Here is a 17,171-nt window from a genome sequence, read left to right as displayed (position 1 = left end):
GATCGACATGGGACATCGCAGACTATCGCCTGTCCACATAGTTTTCAAAGTGTGTAAATGACACTGAAAAGTTTTTATTGTTCTGTATAAACAGTCCTTTGGGGTGGTGGGAAGAGTGAGCGAGAAACGGCACAGTCGAACAAATAATGAGACGAATTGCTGCGTTGACGAATCCACGGAAAAGTGGCCGCATGCTGACAGATCTACATTATCCTGTCTGTTACTCTCTTTCTTTCCGCAGCTACGTAAGGGGCGTGCCTTAAACGAAAATTTCTATCCATAAAATCAAGCCGATATTAAACGAAGGCCTGCTGCGATATCCGTCTCTAGCGTCCTGCCTTTCTCCCACAGTGCATTCTGCTACATTCCAGAATAAATGGGCAAGTCACAATTATGAAAAAGCGTCCATATTAAGGCCTGAGATATCAAGACAGATGAGCCCCTTTGAATTTGTGCAGGTACAATCCCTCAATTAGACTTAATTAAGGGCAGCAGAGCGAGAGGCACGTTCTTCATCACGCTATAATTCGCAAACAGTAGAAAGAACCGCTCCGCTGTTGTTTACGCAACCAGCGATGTCTTAGACGTTTGTTTCCTTTTTGTTTTCGTATTTAATCTCCTCCTATTTAATACCCGCAGTTATGCACATGTCCTAAAAGCTCACCGAGCAAATCTCATCGCGGTCCCTGGACCTTGGAAGTTTCTGGCCACTCAAGAGGCCGGTGTTTTCTTTGAGCTCGTTCGTAATAACGAAAAATAGCCCGTGAAGACCCAGAGCGTCCCCGAGGATCCCAGGAAAACCTTTTTGTTACTCCGCCTTAGAGATGTCTTAAGGCATCCAGAGCCTCGTAAAAGGGAACTGTTTTGCCGCGTACGTAAGTGTTGCGTGCATTCTTTATCGAAGTTGACGCCTTCTGCAATCTCCCCCACTTCGCATTGAAAGCACTTTTTGCCACCCCAGTCCTGAATGCAAGTGCGAGAGCGCTTGCTGCCATATATTTTTTTTATTTACTTGTCTTTTTTTTGCGTTCAGAATAAGACGTCACCGCCTCTTGTTAGAAAACGCTTCGTCCGCGCTCTGCGTTTCCCTCTCACCATTCACTGTTGTCGTAGGCGCCCTACTGGATTTTAAAGTGACCAAAAAATGCAAGCTGAAACCTTCGGCGTTTCCTTTCGTCCTTCTTTCTTTATTTCATGCGCGGAACAACGCTTTTCGAATGTCGAAGCTTTCAGCCTCGTTTTGTCAATGGGATGGTGTTTTTTCCGTTTTTATTTCAAGAACCTGAAAAGGTCTTGTCGCAGCAAGGACCGAATGATCGCAAACTATTAGCATCTATCGCACGTCAACCGTCAGCAGTGATGAGATGGGACGCTTTGTGCGACACAGCGTGAGATAAAAGCTAGGTGAAGCGTTAACAGAGCAAGTCCGTGAAAAGTGAAAAAAAAAGGAAAAAAAAATACTTCCAGCAACACATACGCATTCGACTTTGCCCTGTCGAGTAGCAATGCAGTATATCCTACAGTCATTGCTTTTCTGAATTCTAGTATTTTATACGTATACACTGCAGTTAATAGCGTCGGACATCTATTTGCAGCACATTTGGCTGGGTAAGACATCTGTCTATGTTTCTCACACCAGATGCCGGGCCTGACTTCGAGAATTCTAGTTTTGCGCGAACCTTCTTCGGTCCTGAACTAGAGTTCCGGTTTGCACGAAGCTGATATTATGTTCATTCATCGCAATACACTGAATCTGGTAAGTGTACTGTGCGCCGCTGAAAAGCAGTTGCATGTAAACAAAATCGCCCCATCAGCTTCAGTGAACCAACGAAGGCCTTTTGCAAGTTGTGCAAAGTAAACTTTTTGTAAAACTTGTCATCAAGGACGGGCATCCACACAGCTACGCAACTGCCACTACCAGGCGACAACAAATGGCGGTAAGAGGCAGGCGGTTGAAGTAACTTTATATTTCTCTCTGGCGGTTCAAAATAATTGCAACTATTGAAAGAGTGGAGCCAGAAAAACCCACGTGTAAGGAAACTTTACTGGTTCGCAGCCCCTATTAACATCGAATCAGGCTTATGAAGAAATGGCAGTTTAGAAAAGCACGAGAGATTTTTGTGACTGCTTCTACTATGCTGTATATTTTACAGAAAAAAAGAAACGGCTGTTCGGTGTGTGAATTTAAAAAAGAATGTTCTGAACAAAGAACAGTACTTCGAACTGATGAAAATACTTTCGCAAGCAAGAATACATCATTTCCCAGGGAGAAACATGCAGGTGAGAATAGTTCATTTTGTTTCTTTTAATTTTTTTAACCTGTTTTCAGCTTGCCGTTGCCGCCCTCGGTGGATAGGGAGATTTATTTATTTATTTATTTATTTATTTATTTATTTATTTATTTATTTATTTATTTATTTATTTATTTATTTATTTATTTATTTATTTATTTATTTATTTATAGGGGCCGTTACAGGGTGGGATTGCCGTCAGTAATTACAGCACTAATTTCGAACGGTTATCAAACAGAAGACCACATTGAAAAGGGCTACAAATATCAATGCCAAACAGTTAGGAAACAAAAGAAAACGTTTGAATGTATACTTTTCATGACACATTAAATACAGGAGTGAAGGCAGAATGAATTCGGAAAAATCAAACCGTAAGAAACAGACTTCGCAGACTTATAACGCAGACTTATAATAACGCCTGAAGGCTTGTTTAAGAAACTCTTGCTCAATGGCCATGGCGCACCTTTTTTTTTTCTTTTACCGACGGCTCCTTCTCACAGAAAGTTACAGCCGCCGGCTTTTCTTCGACTGTACTAGTATTTTAGCTTCTGCACCGTTTTTTTCCGTATTTCTACACACCTTTGCAAACATGTCCTTCTTGGCGCAGCTGTACTGCCACTGAGCTGTGGCAGCAGCGTGCCGATTGGCGGATTTCACGGAGTCAGGGAATGCTCGGCGCAGTCCGAAATGCGCGTGTACTCAATAAAGGTGCAAGCATTGCAAAGGTCTATAGCCTACTTGCGAAACAGCGCAACCAATCAGTCTGTTTAATTAAACGCAAAAACTTTTTTTTTCATCAGACAAAACTGCCTCAGGAAAATAAAATGCTTCTATATAACCCGATGTCAGGACGTCTTTTTGAATAAACTCGTCCCGCATGCGGCTCATGCGCACCGTATTCTGGCTCGCTGAGAGGAAATGATTGCGTGCTTTCACTTCACTTTCACTTCGTTTCACGGCGGCGGCATAGCCCACCTTCTCTGTAACTGCCCTGGGGCCGTATTACAGAACTGTCAAATCAAAAACGCGTCAAAAACGCGTCAAAAACTCGTCAAAAAGCCCCGCCGTAGCCGCGCTCCTATTGGTCGGCCGTGGCCGGCGGCCATGTTGCTTTCTTGCGTCATGGGTGACTGACGTTTACGTCACGGACATGACAGAAGTGGTGACGTTGCACACCTAATTATGCAGGCGCATTTTGACGTTTTTTTTTTTTTTACGGCCTCGAGACGGTGAAAATTGGACCGTTCCGTTTTTGACAGAAAATGGCGGAGGCGGCAGCGGCGTCGTATGTGGCTGAGGCGGCTGCGGCGACGCGAGCAACGGTTAAAGGGGTGGAGACACCAAATTTGTGGTTCGCGCGTTCTTAGTTGCAAACGTTTCTTATGGCTCCAGGAAGCATGATACACACTCAAAGATTCATATATTCACAGTGAATAATTTATTATAGCATTTTTAGGTGAACGATTTTCGGTTTCGGTTTCGGAACGCCGAGTTGTACAGTGACGTCACAGAGGGGGAAGATCAACTGCTTCGCTTGGTCACGTGGGCCCACAAAAGTTGTGACGCACCTACTGCTGCATCGTCTGCTTTCCCACACACGTGCTGACCAGCGCATATGAAAACAAACAACTGCACGTCTGTATAGTCCCAGCAGCTCGGATTCTGACAGATCTGATTGCAACGAGTGAGGACATCGACTTTTTTTTTGTTCGCACGCTAATATCGCCTTCGCGGGTTCGCGTGAGGATGCGAAACACTTTGCAAAATGCCAGTAAGCATCGCTGCGCCGCTCTACCCAAGCTGCGCCCACAACCGGTGTCACACTTCGCTGCCGTGCAGCAGTACCTGAGCGCTGCTTGGGATGGTGTACAAATATCACAAGAAAAGACAAGATCGCCTTGTTATCAGAACTGCCAGCTATACTCGAGCAGCGACAAAGCATGTCTGCTTATGTTGGGAGCTTTCGGCAACGGCACCGCTCGCGGGCGCTCCGGGCGACGAGCTCTGCTGCTGCCTGGCTGCCGTGGTCGTCGCTAGGCCTATAGCCTGTTTAGCAAGCGGCAGGCGCTTCGGAAGTCGCCTGCGCTATAATAAAAGGCCTACTTTTCACAAATAGCTGTAGTGTTAACAGAATCATCTCACAATAAAATAATAGTATGGTCAATCTCCTCGACGCCTTCGGCAGCGGAGCTAGCGGGCGCCAGGCGAGCCGGACCCCGACGTCGCGCCAGCGGCAGCTGCTAGGCGCGGTTGTGAGAAATTTGCTCATATCACAGTTGTTACCTCTACTAGCAGCTCAGTATTGGTCAGCGATCCTCAAAAATGACACTTTTTTCACATTTCTTGTCCCATGGTTTATTATTTACGTCAAGAACACTCTTTAGCTCGCTTTTATGACGTCGGCAGACGGTATCCAGGCTGACCTACCGGCCGGCAGACTCGGCGTACTTCACGTCCGCACAAGAAAATACAAAACAGCCATGCCACCAGAAAGGATGCTTTCTAGATTCGAGATACGACAGCATGCATCTGTGCTAAAAGTGGATCTTTCGGCAGCGACACTGCCTGCGGCAACGCCGGCCGACGACCTGCGCGCTGGTCCCAGACTGCCCTAGTCGTCGCTAGGCCTAGCTGCTTTCGATATCGACTCCGCAGCTGAGGGAGCTTCGGGACTGGCCAGCGCTCAGAAACGTGCTCCGCTCGGCACCCCTTTACTGTGAACTCGTCCCATAATAAAAGATATGCTCGATTTCCACGACGTCTTCAGCAACAGAGCTAGCAGACGGCAGGCGAACCGCACCAGGTAGCAGCAGCACAAAACCGGCTATGGGATGAAATTTGCTTGCATCGCAGTCATCACTTCTACCAGGAACTCGGTATTTGCCAACGATCGTCACAAACGATGCATTTTTGATATTCATATATCCCAGGGTTTGCTATGAACGTGAACAAACAATACAATCGCGTTCTTCAGATGCCGGCGTTCAGCACGAAGACTGGCGCAGGCCGCCCGGCTCCAAGGAGTGCGCCCTATGTCATCATGACGCTGCCGCTCTCCGCGCTCGCATTGGCTGCCGCTTCCCGTCGTTGTTGCCGCGAGCGGCCCGCCGTTGACATCTAGCAGGCCGGACGCAGGCAACGAGCTGCAATCGGACGTTGCGACGCTGTTCGCAACGGCGCGCCGCAAACCGAGCGAGTGGCGGTTAGCAGCAAACGCGGCTCGCTGGTGCGTCGACTGCGCTCACGCGGCTGTGCCCCGCTCATCGTACGTCACTGTATTTTGGTATGACGTCACTAAAACTTTATTTTTCTACACCCCTTGTGACGTCATGGTTGATGGCGCTAGCGAATGGGTCTAGGTCGTGAGAGTGAGCATTTAGGTAATCTTTGGAACCGAATTAAAATATTTTTTAAACGTTTGTTGCGTCCAACACCTGGCAGTGACTGCCCTTGCATACATAGGAATCCCATAGCAGGCTTTTTATAGCTTCAAAATTTGGTGTCTCCACCCCTTTAAGGAGGGCGCACGAAGACGCGTTTGACTTGCCGGACGAGCTGTTCCGACGCCTTTTTCGACTGGAGAGGCAGACTGCGGTGTGGCTGTGCGACGAACTTGCCGATGAATTTGGAGGTTTGCGTGCGAGTGCGCTCTCGGTGCAGCGGCGGGTGCTGTGTGCACAGACGTTATTTGCGACCGGCGGCTTTCATGCAAGCTTCGGCAGCCGACGACACCTCTGTGCCACAGCTACATACAAATAAAACGTGCTTATGCTGGCAAAGAACTTTATTTTCCCCTGAAAATCGCACTTCGTGGTCGTCTTCTGTTTACCGGTCGAGGAAAAAGAAACAGACGACCACACATCACATACAACGCTTCACGCTTTGATACTTTTGTCATCGATCGTAAAAGCCGAACAACACAGACCTTAACAAGTTGGATTCGTCGATTTTTCCGCACTTAGATCAACCGCACAGTACCTTTATTTTCGACGCCGCGTAGGAAAACAGTATCAAGGCGTGGAACAGCTATTTCCGTGCAAAGCGGCTTGTTGACGTTTTACCGCCGTCTGCGCACCCCCGCGGCAGCAAAAGTTACCCACTAGCAAATTTAATAGCCTAACTTCTTCCGCTTCTTGTTTTTCTAGTTTAGTTTAGTTTAGTTTATGGGGTTTAACGTCCCAAAGCGACTAAGGCTATGAGAGACGCCGTAGTGGAGGGCTCCGGAAATTTCGACCACCTGGGGTTCTTTAACGTGCACTGACATCGCACAGTACACGGGCCTCTAGAATTTCTCCTCCAAAGAAATTCTAGCCGCCGCGGCCGGGATCGAACCCGCGTCTTTTGGGTCAGCAGCCGAGCACCATAGCCGCTGAGCCACCGCGGCGGCAAACTCTTGTTTTTCTTAATATTTTTTAGTTTTAAACATCATTTTTTGGCAAAATAAAATAATAATTATTTTTATCGCTGTGCATTTCTTTACTCTTTTAGCAAAAATTTAGCAGACGGTCCCTCGTCGTGCAGGCAAATAGTTCGGGGCGCCGCTCTGCTGTAATTGGCTGATTCCTCGTTGCGTCAATTTTGCGTCAGGCGTCGACGTCACATTGTTTCGTCATTTTGACGTCACTGTCAATAACTTTTGACAGATTTTTGACAAAGTTCCGTAATACGGGCCCTGGCTTCGCCATCGGATGCTCCGAGATCGCACCCTACCGTTTTCACTACCGTTCCCTTGTCGCAACTGACTAAAATGTCCAAATCGTGTTTGCAAGATATGGCTCGATCAGTGGTCTCATCACAGCAATGGGAGGTGACTGACAACCGTGCAATCGTTGGACTCTCCTTACTCCTCGTTTGTCCCCTTCCATGACCATGCGCATTCCTTGCCTAATAAAGGACTTTCCACTCAGTTCAACTCTATTTGAAAAGCGAACGCGTTCTCGTTCGGTCGTCGTCCATTGCACTTATTGATTTCGGCAGATACTTTTATGTTGACGAAAACAATAATATTTCGGGTCGCTCAAAAAAGACATGAGGAAAATAACACTGGATTATATCACCCTTTCTTTATGACCACAGATAGGTTACGAACGCGTTCTCACACAGCCTAATGAATTGATAACATATATGCACTCTCGTTGGCAATAAAAGTTGGAAGTTCAGCGCCGTCCTTGGTGTCTCGTCTAGTCCTCGTCTCCTTGCGCTGCCATTTGTTTGTCCAACCAATTAGCGCTCTCTTTTTCAGCTACTAAAGGCTTTTTCATTCCTCTCTTGCCCTCCTTCAGAAATTAGAAATATTTTCAAAGCATGTTCGCAAAGATGAATTGTTTCGCTTCTCGGGTATCTCGGTGAAAAGCACATGAACGGCTTCCGCACCTTTGCGTAGACGTCGTTCACGGATTTTTGAACTGGGCGGAGCTTTCCTTGTTAATCAAAGAGGGTCCGTAAGGAAGCGACAAATAAAGGAATATCTTCAGTTAAGACACAACTGGAATTCATTTCTTGAAAGCGAGACAATTTTGGCATTTCCTTTGGGCGAGAGAAAACTCACGAAGCTCCAAAACCGTAGTTCGAGATGGGAAAAGGGATCTCTTGCTAGAAAATATTGCAGAGCCGGGTAAGATCGCAATTTATTTATTTATTTATTTATTTATTTGTTTATTTATTTATTTATTTATTTATTTATTTATTTATTTATTTATTTATTTATTTATTTATTTATTTATTTATTTATTTATTTGCCAGACTCATGCACTCCAAAGCGAAAGCTGCGGTCAAGCCTGAATACGTGGGTGTTCATTTCGCATCGACCAAAGCCAAGCTGCCGCAGCTGGGAATCCAACGAGCAAGCTCATACTCGACAAGAGAGTGCCTTAGACAATAAGTCAAAGTGTATTTAAGATGATAGCGCAGTTTCCATAGAAACCTATGCGTCTAGAACCATCCCTTCGGCGATGGAAGGCCATTTAATCACGTCGCGAATACGTACTTGTTTGGTATGGAATACGAGGTGTTTTTTTTTTTTTCTTCCTATGCGACTTCACAATGTTCACACCTTCGAATCGCCCTTTTTGTTGCGAGAGCAACACTACGCTAGTCGCCGAGCCATTTCGCGGAGCCGAGGAAAGGCCATACTGCGCATGCGCGAGGAGCCGTGACGTCACACGGCGCACAGCTGCCGCGCCGCCTCCATCGCTACGCGGGTGACTCAGCGGTGCCGCCGCCGAGCTCGCCAGTTGCGCATGCGCAGTAGCGGCGCAAAGCTAGAGTGCCGGGGCCGCCGCCGCTGCCGCGCGCTCTCCATCGCCTCTCTCTCTCTCTCTCCTCATTGCTTTCGCAATCCTCCAGGTTTAACCAGAGCTAAACCAACGGCAATTTTTGTTAAGTTTTGCCCTTTCAATGGGCCTCGACTTATCATCGTAGGCCATTTTTTGGCACTCAGATAAGCTGGTCCCGAAGCAATGTCTTAGCTGGCAGTTTTTTGTTGTTGTTTTTTTTAATAAGGGCAGCTGAGACCACTGTGGCAAAGCCCTTCAGGTGATGTGATTGGCAGTTGGTTATAGTCCGCATTCGGTACTTGCAATTTCTTTTTTTGCCTTGCCACCTGTTTCGACTTACCATGACTGGTGCGCCGCGACAGGACAGCTAGGCAACTGGTTGCAATTAGAGATTTGTAGCTGGTCTTTACAAATAGCCATATCAGTTTTTTAGAATTTCGAAAACGCGATTATCCACGTTGCTGTAGCTCTAAAAAATTTGGCTACATCGTGTCAAAATACATGCGCTTTCGAAAAGCACGCAGGCAAAGCAACCTTTCCAGTGCACGTAACTAGTCAATGCCAAATGTTGTCGAGCCACAGCACAAAGGGTAATGACGTTTTCTACATTATAAAATCTGATATGGTTATTACTAGCGACTGGCTACAAATCTCTAATTGCAACCAGTTGGCCTGCTATGATAGTTAAAAGTTAAATATTAAAAATTAGTTACCAAGCTTACTACTTAAGACGATTCCCCGGTTTTCTGGTGTCCGCCAACACTGGTAATACTATGCTGAAAAAGCCATATTTTTACCCCAAGAAACCAATTTTTGAAAATTACTTAAAGTTTTCCCTGAGACCCCTCGTAGAATGATAATTTTATGCCATGCTGATTGGAACGCTTGTTTGTGAACGTATCAGCGAGACGACGTTATAATCATAAGCAAATGATATTGCGTGTCTTTCTTATTGTCATGCTGAGAATGCGACCCTATTTTGCACTATTTACCAGTTTTGTTCCCCTCGCGCATGGGCCGTGCTTCTCCGTACATTCGGTGGTCGCTTCAGAATAAATTACTGTTGAGCTGCTCTCGTCGTCCCGCCTTCTTTCCGATGCTGCCCTTCGTGAACAAACCTTTCTGTCCTACTAAGTATGCACCAACTAGCTCGAAAGCAATTTCTGCTCAAGGCGCTTTTTCTCCTTCGCTGTTTTCTGTCCACTCCTAATTACACTCGCGTCCTGGGTGGCATGAGCTAACGCGGAGTCTTGCCTACCTTTCATAGTCGCTCTGACGGCAAAGAGCTCTCCCAAGTCCTGCCGGTTAGCCTCGAGCAGGTCTCGTTAAGCGCCCATGCTATGGCACGCTTGACCTGAGAGGCCCGAGTGCCCCAACTCTCGGCGAGACCTGTTGATGTCGCGTCGCACTCAGTTCTCAGTTATCGCGGGCCACGAGTTCGCTCGGTCGGTCGGCAGCGGCGCATCGATCGCCGTACTCTGCCCCGCCTCCCAGTTAAGTATGCAAGCACGTATAGCGTGTCCGCGACCAAGCGAGCGCCCGGGCAGCGGCAACGCGGCGTGCGTGCAGCGCACGACACGCGAAAAACCGCGCGCTCTCTCCTTTCGCGCCGCCAGCTGGTCCCGGATCGCTTCGTCGAGTCCGGTCTAATGAGCAGCCTTCGCTGGCCGTTTAACGGTCCCGCTTTCTTCGGCCCTACGCTGACCCGCTTCTGTTGTCAGCTTCGCTGCTCCACTCGCAAGACAGGATTCGGACGACGACAGAAGGGGCCCAGCGAGGCCCTCTCGCCGACGCTAGCGGGTGCTTGTGCTAAAAAAAAACGGTATACAAGGAACGAGATGCACACGATGTAAGGCGAAGGGCATAAAAAGAGTGCGCTCTCATCAAAGTCATATGAGCGAAGACAGAGCACGTTCGCGCACAGGCAGACGCGAGCCTTCGAAGACGATCGCACGGATATCAAACTTGGTTCGACGGCGTACAGCCTAGCAGTGAAAACCTAACGGTAATCAAAGGTGAACGCCAGTAGCGCAAACTGCCGCCACCGCAGCTCAGTTGGTACAACACAGCATGCAGCATGCTGAGATAGTGGGTTTGGTTTCCGCCGGCGGCATGCTTGATTTCATTCTCACTTTCACAAATTAGTTCCCATCTAAATGACTGGAAGGTGGTTACCGTGGAGGGAGAAGAGCATGGGGAGAGGGTTATGGCAAGGAATGCAGAGGGGTGGAGAGGGTTATTGAGACGGTTATGGCGAGAAGGGCGGAGGAATGCACAACCGGACGTGGCTGTCACGGCAACGACCCGAAGGGCATAAAGTCTCTGAATATTAACTAGAGAGAAAGCTAGCAGCGCTACACTTCATCCACCAAGGACGCGCTAGCCATGAGTTGATATTCCCTCTCTTGGATCTCGCAGAGGGAAATTGGGTTGATGATAATAATTACTGAAGGATGCTTGACGTCTTGCAGATTCGAATTGCTCAATCACAATGCAAGAGGACACTTCTGGAGAAGTTAACTTTTCATAACAATTAAAAGCACAAGGGAAGATACAAGCAAGGAGAAAACATATTTACACTTGACTGGCTCGTAGTTGTACGTGACGAAACCAGCCCTCGGTCCTGCCGAAACAGCTGGTTTTAAACCTATGTCCTCGCCCTCGGTGGGGGGAATAACTAATCAGGTAGCTGCACAAACATCTACCCAATAAATTATTGGGGAAAGGAAAACATCACCAATCAACAACTTGGAAAGGATAATACAACCAATTAATGATTGGGGAAAGAAGGTAAACCATCGTGACAAACACTGTACACATATGTACACTTTCTACCATCACGATTTCGGATAATTATGCTTTCCTGCTGCGAGCTTCGCGAGCACTCACTTTCCCAACGTCCGGTTGACCCAAGTTCAAGGAAAGCCACTTCAACCCATCTGTTCCGCATCGTCGCTCCTCATGCCTGCAGCTAGCGTGGCAATATCCTGTTGACCGCGCTTCAAGCTGTCAAAGCACGCCGCTGCAGACATGTTACAAAAGCCACGCACTGTGGCGCGGGTCCGCTTCGCCGCACGCACGTGCACAGAGGATGCGACCTAATGAATCCCTCCCTGAAGGTAGTTTCACCTTTCCCGTAATCCTCCGCTATCCCCCCCCCCCCCCCCCCCCCGTATCCCGCTGGGTTGAGCTCATCCCCTTCTTGACGATGAAGATGGAACGCCGACCAAAGAAAAAAAAAACAGACGATTTTTGTTTTTTCTTTGGTCGGCGTTCCATCTTCATCGTCAATATGTTTGTCCCCGACCAGACAAGTTTTCGTCGAACTCTCGACTTCATCATCCCCTTCTGTGTTGTTGTGCGGAGGGCCCAAGAGAAAGAACGTAATGGGCATTCCACTAACGCGAACCGGATGCGGCAAACGGTGTACAGCACCGCGAACTTCACTCCATGCCGGGAAGACATGGCTTCGAACTGACACCTGGTGGCTTGTTGACTGTTCTACGGATTGTATTTTTTGTTATTCAGTTTCGTTTTCATTGATATTTTGTACAATTTGTGGTGTGTGTAGTTATCCAGCCACGCAGGTAGTTCATTTGAGAACCGAAACACCCAAAGGTTGTAATAACTGCACCCCAATGATTAAGGTCTCGGTAAAGAATCCGAAGGTACAGTAACTGTGCTTCCGTGGTAAAATTCACAGATGCAATCTGCTTTGACTGTAAGGAGCTTCGATCGTTTCACATGAAGTCTCGCATGAGTTTACCCGTCTATATTGTGTTATTGGCTGCACGATCGAGAAGCAGAATTATTTCTTTGTTTCCCTTTGGTGCGCGCTTCCGTGAGAGACTAGTGAAAGGGACCAAACTTTACATTGTTTACTTCGTAAATAATGATGCATGCTGCTTGAACAACTTCTTTCAGTTGTCTCATTTCCGAAAACAGCGCACATGGTACGTATATCGAGATAGCAAATGAAAATTATAGAACATCTTCACCAATCCACTTTTTCTTCCTGCGTATGTGCACCACATGCTGTTTCAGTGAAGCGCAGATTTATAAGCTTCTCTGGATGATATGCGCAAGTCCGCGGTTGATTTGTGTACTGCTATCGGCGTGGTTCATGTCATCCTGGGTCAGAAAAGGCTGGAAAAGTGCTCCGGCGCGGTGAACACGGACGAGACGACGGAAGAAAACATACCACAGAGCGTGTTTTCTTCCATCGTCTCGTCCCTTTTTGCAACGAAGAAGCACTTTTTCAATATGGGTCACCAACCTTGTTAAGCCGAAAGGTAGTATGCGTGAGCATGAACACGGCCGTCACTTAATTGTGGTAGGACATGTTTACGTTTCCTGGTTCATGTTTTTCTTTACAAAAACCGAAAGCACAGCGCCAGGCTATGGTGAGCGCTGGCACTATACGCGCGCAAGCAAGTTTCTCATGTCGAGAACATAGGGTGCCAACCCTCAATAGGCGACACTAATAGAACGCTTCTATCGTTTCTATTTTTCAGAATTCCAACACGGAAAATCCGAAAGCATACTATTTTAAGCGTTGACAATTTCTTGAAAGAATAATTGCTTTGAAAAGTGTGCCTGTCAAACGCACACACAAAAAAAAAATTGTTTTCAACGGTTAGCTATCTTTGGCGACATGAAGAGAAAGCCCTCCCCCCCCGGGGACAAATTTCATGCTCGTTCACATCTATCTCCTTTTAAGGCGGAAGCCTTTAATGCCTTATCGTTGTAAGCAGGAGTTGTCGACAGAAATGTCACGCCTTTCAATTGGTCGAAACGGTCGTGACGTCACAGTGCGCGAACTTCAAACGAGGCCAATTGTAATTGGCTAGTAACCATGCAACCAATTAAAGGGATCTTATAGTGATGCTCTAAGTGGGAATGAGCTTAGTTAATTGCTTAATCACCAAATTAGCCAAATTAACCTTTCTAATGAGGTCAGATAAATAAATACAACCAAGTAGGAAATTGGTCGAGTTCGGGAATCGAATCCCAGTCTCCGGAGTGCGAGACGAGCATGCTAACCACTCCGCCATGCCAGCTCGATGGTTCGGAGAGAACAAAGGCGCGTCTAGTGAATACGATGTCTTCGTTCGCTCCCATCTTCCTCCCTTCCCTTTGCGGCGAGGTTCAGGTGTCCACCGAGGTGTGCGAGACAGATACATTTCCTTTCCTCAAAAACTAATTTACCGACGAGCAAGGCGTAGAACCGAACGGGCGATGGCGTTCTGGGGACTCCCTGGCAGCGTTGCAAGACGCTGTCGCGTTTCACTCCTATAGAGGCGAAGCTTAACATCTTAACAACACATCAGTGACACAAGCAGCAACACCGCGCTTACGGCTTTCGCCTTACCGCACTTTAGGTCGACAAAGTGCCCCCTGAATTGTTTCTGCTCGTTTATTACAACTTACAGTAAGCGGATTTTATGGTATGACATTTTGACAGTAAAATCTGCCGCGGTGGCCCAGTGGTTATGGTGCTCGGCTGCTGACTCAAAAGACGCGGGTTCGATTCCGGCCGCGGCGGACGCATTTCGGTGGAGGTAAAATGCTTGAGACCTGTGTACTGTGCGATGTCAGTGCACGTTAAAGAACCCCAGGTGGTCGAAATTATCCGGAGCCTTCCACCACAACGTCCTTCATAGAAAGCTATATAGGGAAAGCTATATAGAGCTATGAGAAAGCTATATAGCTTTCTTTTGTAGCCGTTGACTGCGTTCGGGTGGATGCCAGTGAGTAATTACTCCCTTATTATAAGGCCTATAAGCCAAACCATTTTGGCTGTAAAACGACTTTTCCTTGCAATTTTTTTTCGAAAATTTATATTTCTGTGTGGAAGTTACGTTTTAGGGCTAAGACTAGCCAAATCAAGTAAAATACCTCGTCTTCCCGGCATTCCCGCGATGAATGGAGTGCTCTTTAAGAAAATCGCATAGACGGTGGCGCCAGCTTTCCCTATAGGTAATATTTAGAAACTCCATGCACACAGGGTGCTCAGAGTGGAAGGAGGAGAGTGCAGCAAGAGAGGAGGATTGCGCACTCGGAAAGTTGTGATGGGAATACCCGGCAGGTTGTTGGCATGGAAGAAGCAGGAAGGGTGTCGCGAGAGCGGAGCAATAGGGCATGCTGCGTGTGCGATGGCTCCTACGATACGCGCCGCCCTAGTAGAGCCTCTGTGGCGGTGGCGCCGCATGCCTGCAGCGGTGGACAGGAGAGGAGCGATAGTAGAAGAACGAGTAAGTGGGGAATGCTAAAAAGAGAGCACTATAACGATACATATATGGATGTCACCTCTGAAATTCTTTACGCCCATATATATGGCGAAATGCAAATGCCTCAAAAGCTGTCGCTGCACCTTGCTGCATCAGTGCTGTGTTCACTGTTGCGCATGTGTTGAAAATATCCACCGAAGCTTGCAAGACGGCCATTGTGTACCGCCGGTGCTCTATTTGAGAGCGCATTAGCAACGAGACCGGCAGCGTGTTTGTTCTTCCAAGTCCCCTTCTTGTCGGGCCTATCACATGGGGTGCCTTTGCACATGCAGGTGACGGCAAGCCTTGCTGTGGGCTTTATTTTTCTGCTACTCCTCCAAATAAGCCATGTACACACTTAGTAATGTCATGCAGCAGGTGCCGAGAAGGCAGAGGTTCGTTAATTTTTGCAGACGCGAGCCTACGTTGAACACCTGGTTTGTTTTACCAACAGAAAAGGTCGATGGTGGAGAGATGAGGTTGGTGCGAGATCAATGAAAAAAGAAGCGATTATACAGAGGCTGCTATAGGGCGTGCTTAGAAAAAGAAGTGCCCGCTCAGTGCTCTTTGCATGTCAGGCAAAGTATGCTGATTTTGTGCACAATCTAGAAAAATCTAGAAAAATTGATCTTCATTCAGAGTGTTCTTCGTTCTGCAACAGAAGCACTTAAAACCGGACTGAAGAAACGTTGACGTTTCGATTCGAGAACCATGAGGACAGCGCCTTGAATCTCACATATGTGAGCCGAACGAAGGCAGTATAATTATTTCTTTATTCAAATAGACTGGCATGCGCTAGGTGTACTGCACTCTGCGGGCGACCGCTTCTATCCCGCCTGGTCAGCACCGCACTGGACAAATTAAATTGCATGGCGTGCAGTCGGTGCGAAGCGTTGCATTAAGCCTGGGCACAGCCTATTCATTCCCCAGCCTTTTGTGTACCTGAAAAATGGTCCTGGGCATGAATGCAAGATCATTGGAGCGTGGTTAAAGCCGCCGACGCTATAGTTTCCATTACCCGCGACCAAGCAATTGAGGCATATAAACACTCTACGAGCACTGAAGCAGCGAAGCCGGCGTTAAAATTTCCCAAAGCGTTTAAGACGAAACAATCCAAGTCTCTGAAGCAACCGATGGAGCAGCGCTTGCCTGGGTGTTTTATTTCGGTTTATTTTATTGAAAGGGAACGCCGTACCCCTGCAGTTTTAAGGCGTAAGCCTCGCTTGCCCCATTAAGGGAAAATTAGTGCGCGCTTGTGTGTGTGTGTATGGTTGGTTTGGTTTGGTTTATGGGGTTTAACGTCCCAAAGCGACTAAGGCTATGAGAGACGCCGTAGTGGAGGGCTCCGGAAATTTCGACCACCTGGGGTTCTTTAACGTGCACTGACATCGCACAGTACACGGGCCTCGAATTTCTCCTCGAAAGAAATTCAGCCGCCGCGGCCGGGATCGAACCCGCGTCTTTCGGGTCAGCAGCCGAGCACCATAGCCACTGAGCCACCGCGGAGGCTGTGTGTGTGTATGTGTGTGTGTGTGTGCGTGTGCGTGTACGTGTGCGTGCGCGTGTGCGTGTGTGCGTGTGCGTGTGCGTGTGTGCGTGTGTGCGTGTGTGCGTGTGTGCGTGTGCGCGTGTGCGTGTGTGTGTGTGTGTGCGCGCGTGTGCGTGCGTGTGTGTGTGTGTGTGTGTGTGTGCGTGCGTGTGCGTGTGTGTGTGTGTGTGTGTGCGTGTGTGTGTGTGTGTGCGCGTGTGCGTGCGTGTGTGTGTGTGTGTGCGTGTGTGTGTGCGTGTGTGCGTGCGTGTGTGTGTGTGTGTGTGCGCGCGTGTGCGTGTGTGCGTGTGCGCGTGTGTGTGTGCGTGTGTGTGTGTGTGTGTGCGTGCGTGTGTGCGCGTGTGCGCGTGTGCGTGCGTGTGTGGTGTGTGTGTGTGTGCGTGTGTGTGTGCGCGTGTGCGTGCGTGTGTGTGTGTGTGCGCGCGTGTGCGTGTGTGTGTGCGTGTGCGTGTGTGTGTGTGCCTGTGTGTGTGCGTGTGTGTGTCTCTGTGTGCGTGTGCGTGTGCGTGTGCGTGTGTGTGTGTGTGTGTGTGTGTGTGTGTGTGTGTGCGCGCGCGCGCGCGCGTGTGCTTTAATCCAAAATCCAAATTACGTACGCCAAAATCTAATACTTTCATTAAATTTCCTGTGCGTTTTTTTTTGACAATGTGGTAGTACATAGTGCTGTTGACACGTGAGTTTATTGGAAAAACAAAACAAAAGAAGTGATGAGCGCGACGCATTTGTGCATGCACGCTAGCATGCCCTTCACCCTCATTGTCTCAGGGGTACTAAGGTTCTTTACTCT

The 17,171-nt window shown here is 48.0% G+C and overlaps 1 protein-coding gene across 3 annotated transcripts in view; it reads right to left on the bottom strand.

The window, feature by feature from the left end:
• Positions 1 to 17,171, bottom strand: part of Hasp (Hig-anchoring scaffold protein) — a 498,754-nt gene that overhangs the window by 367,453 nt on the left and 114,130 nt on the right. The window lies entirely within an intron of this gene.

The sequence above is a fragment of the Amblyomma mixtum genome, chromosome 3 (assembly GCF_055824585.1).
Source record: "Amblyomma mixtum isolate Tamu chromosome 3, ASM5582458v1, whole genome shotgun sequence".
NCBI classification, from domain to species: domain Eukaryota; kingdom Metazoa; phylum Arthropoda; class Arachnida; order Ixodida; family Ixodidae; genus Amblyomma; species Amblyomma mixtum.
This window is presented reverse-complemented; position numbering and strand designations above follow the sequence as displayed.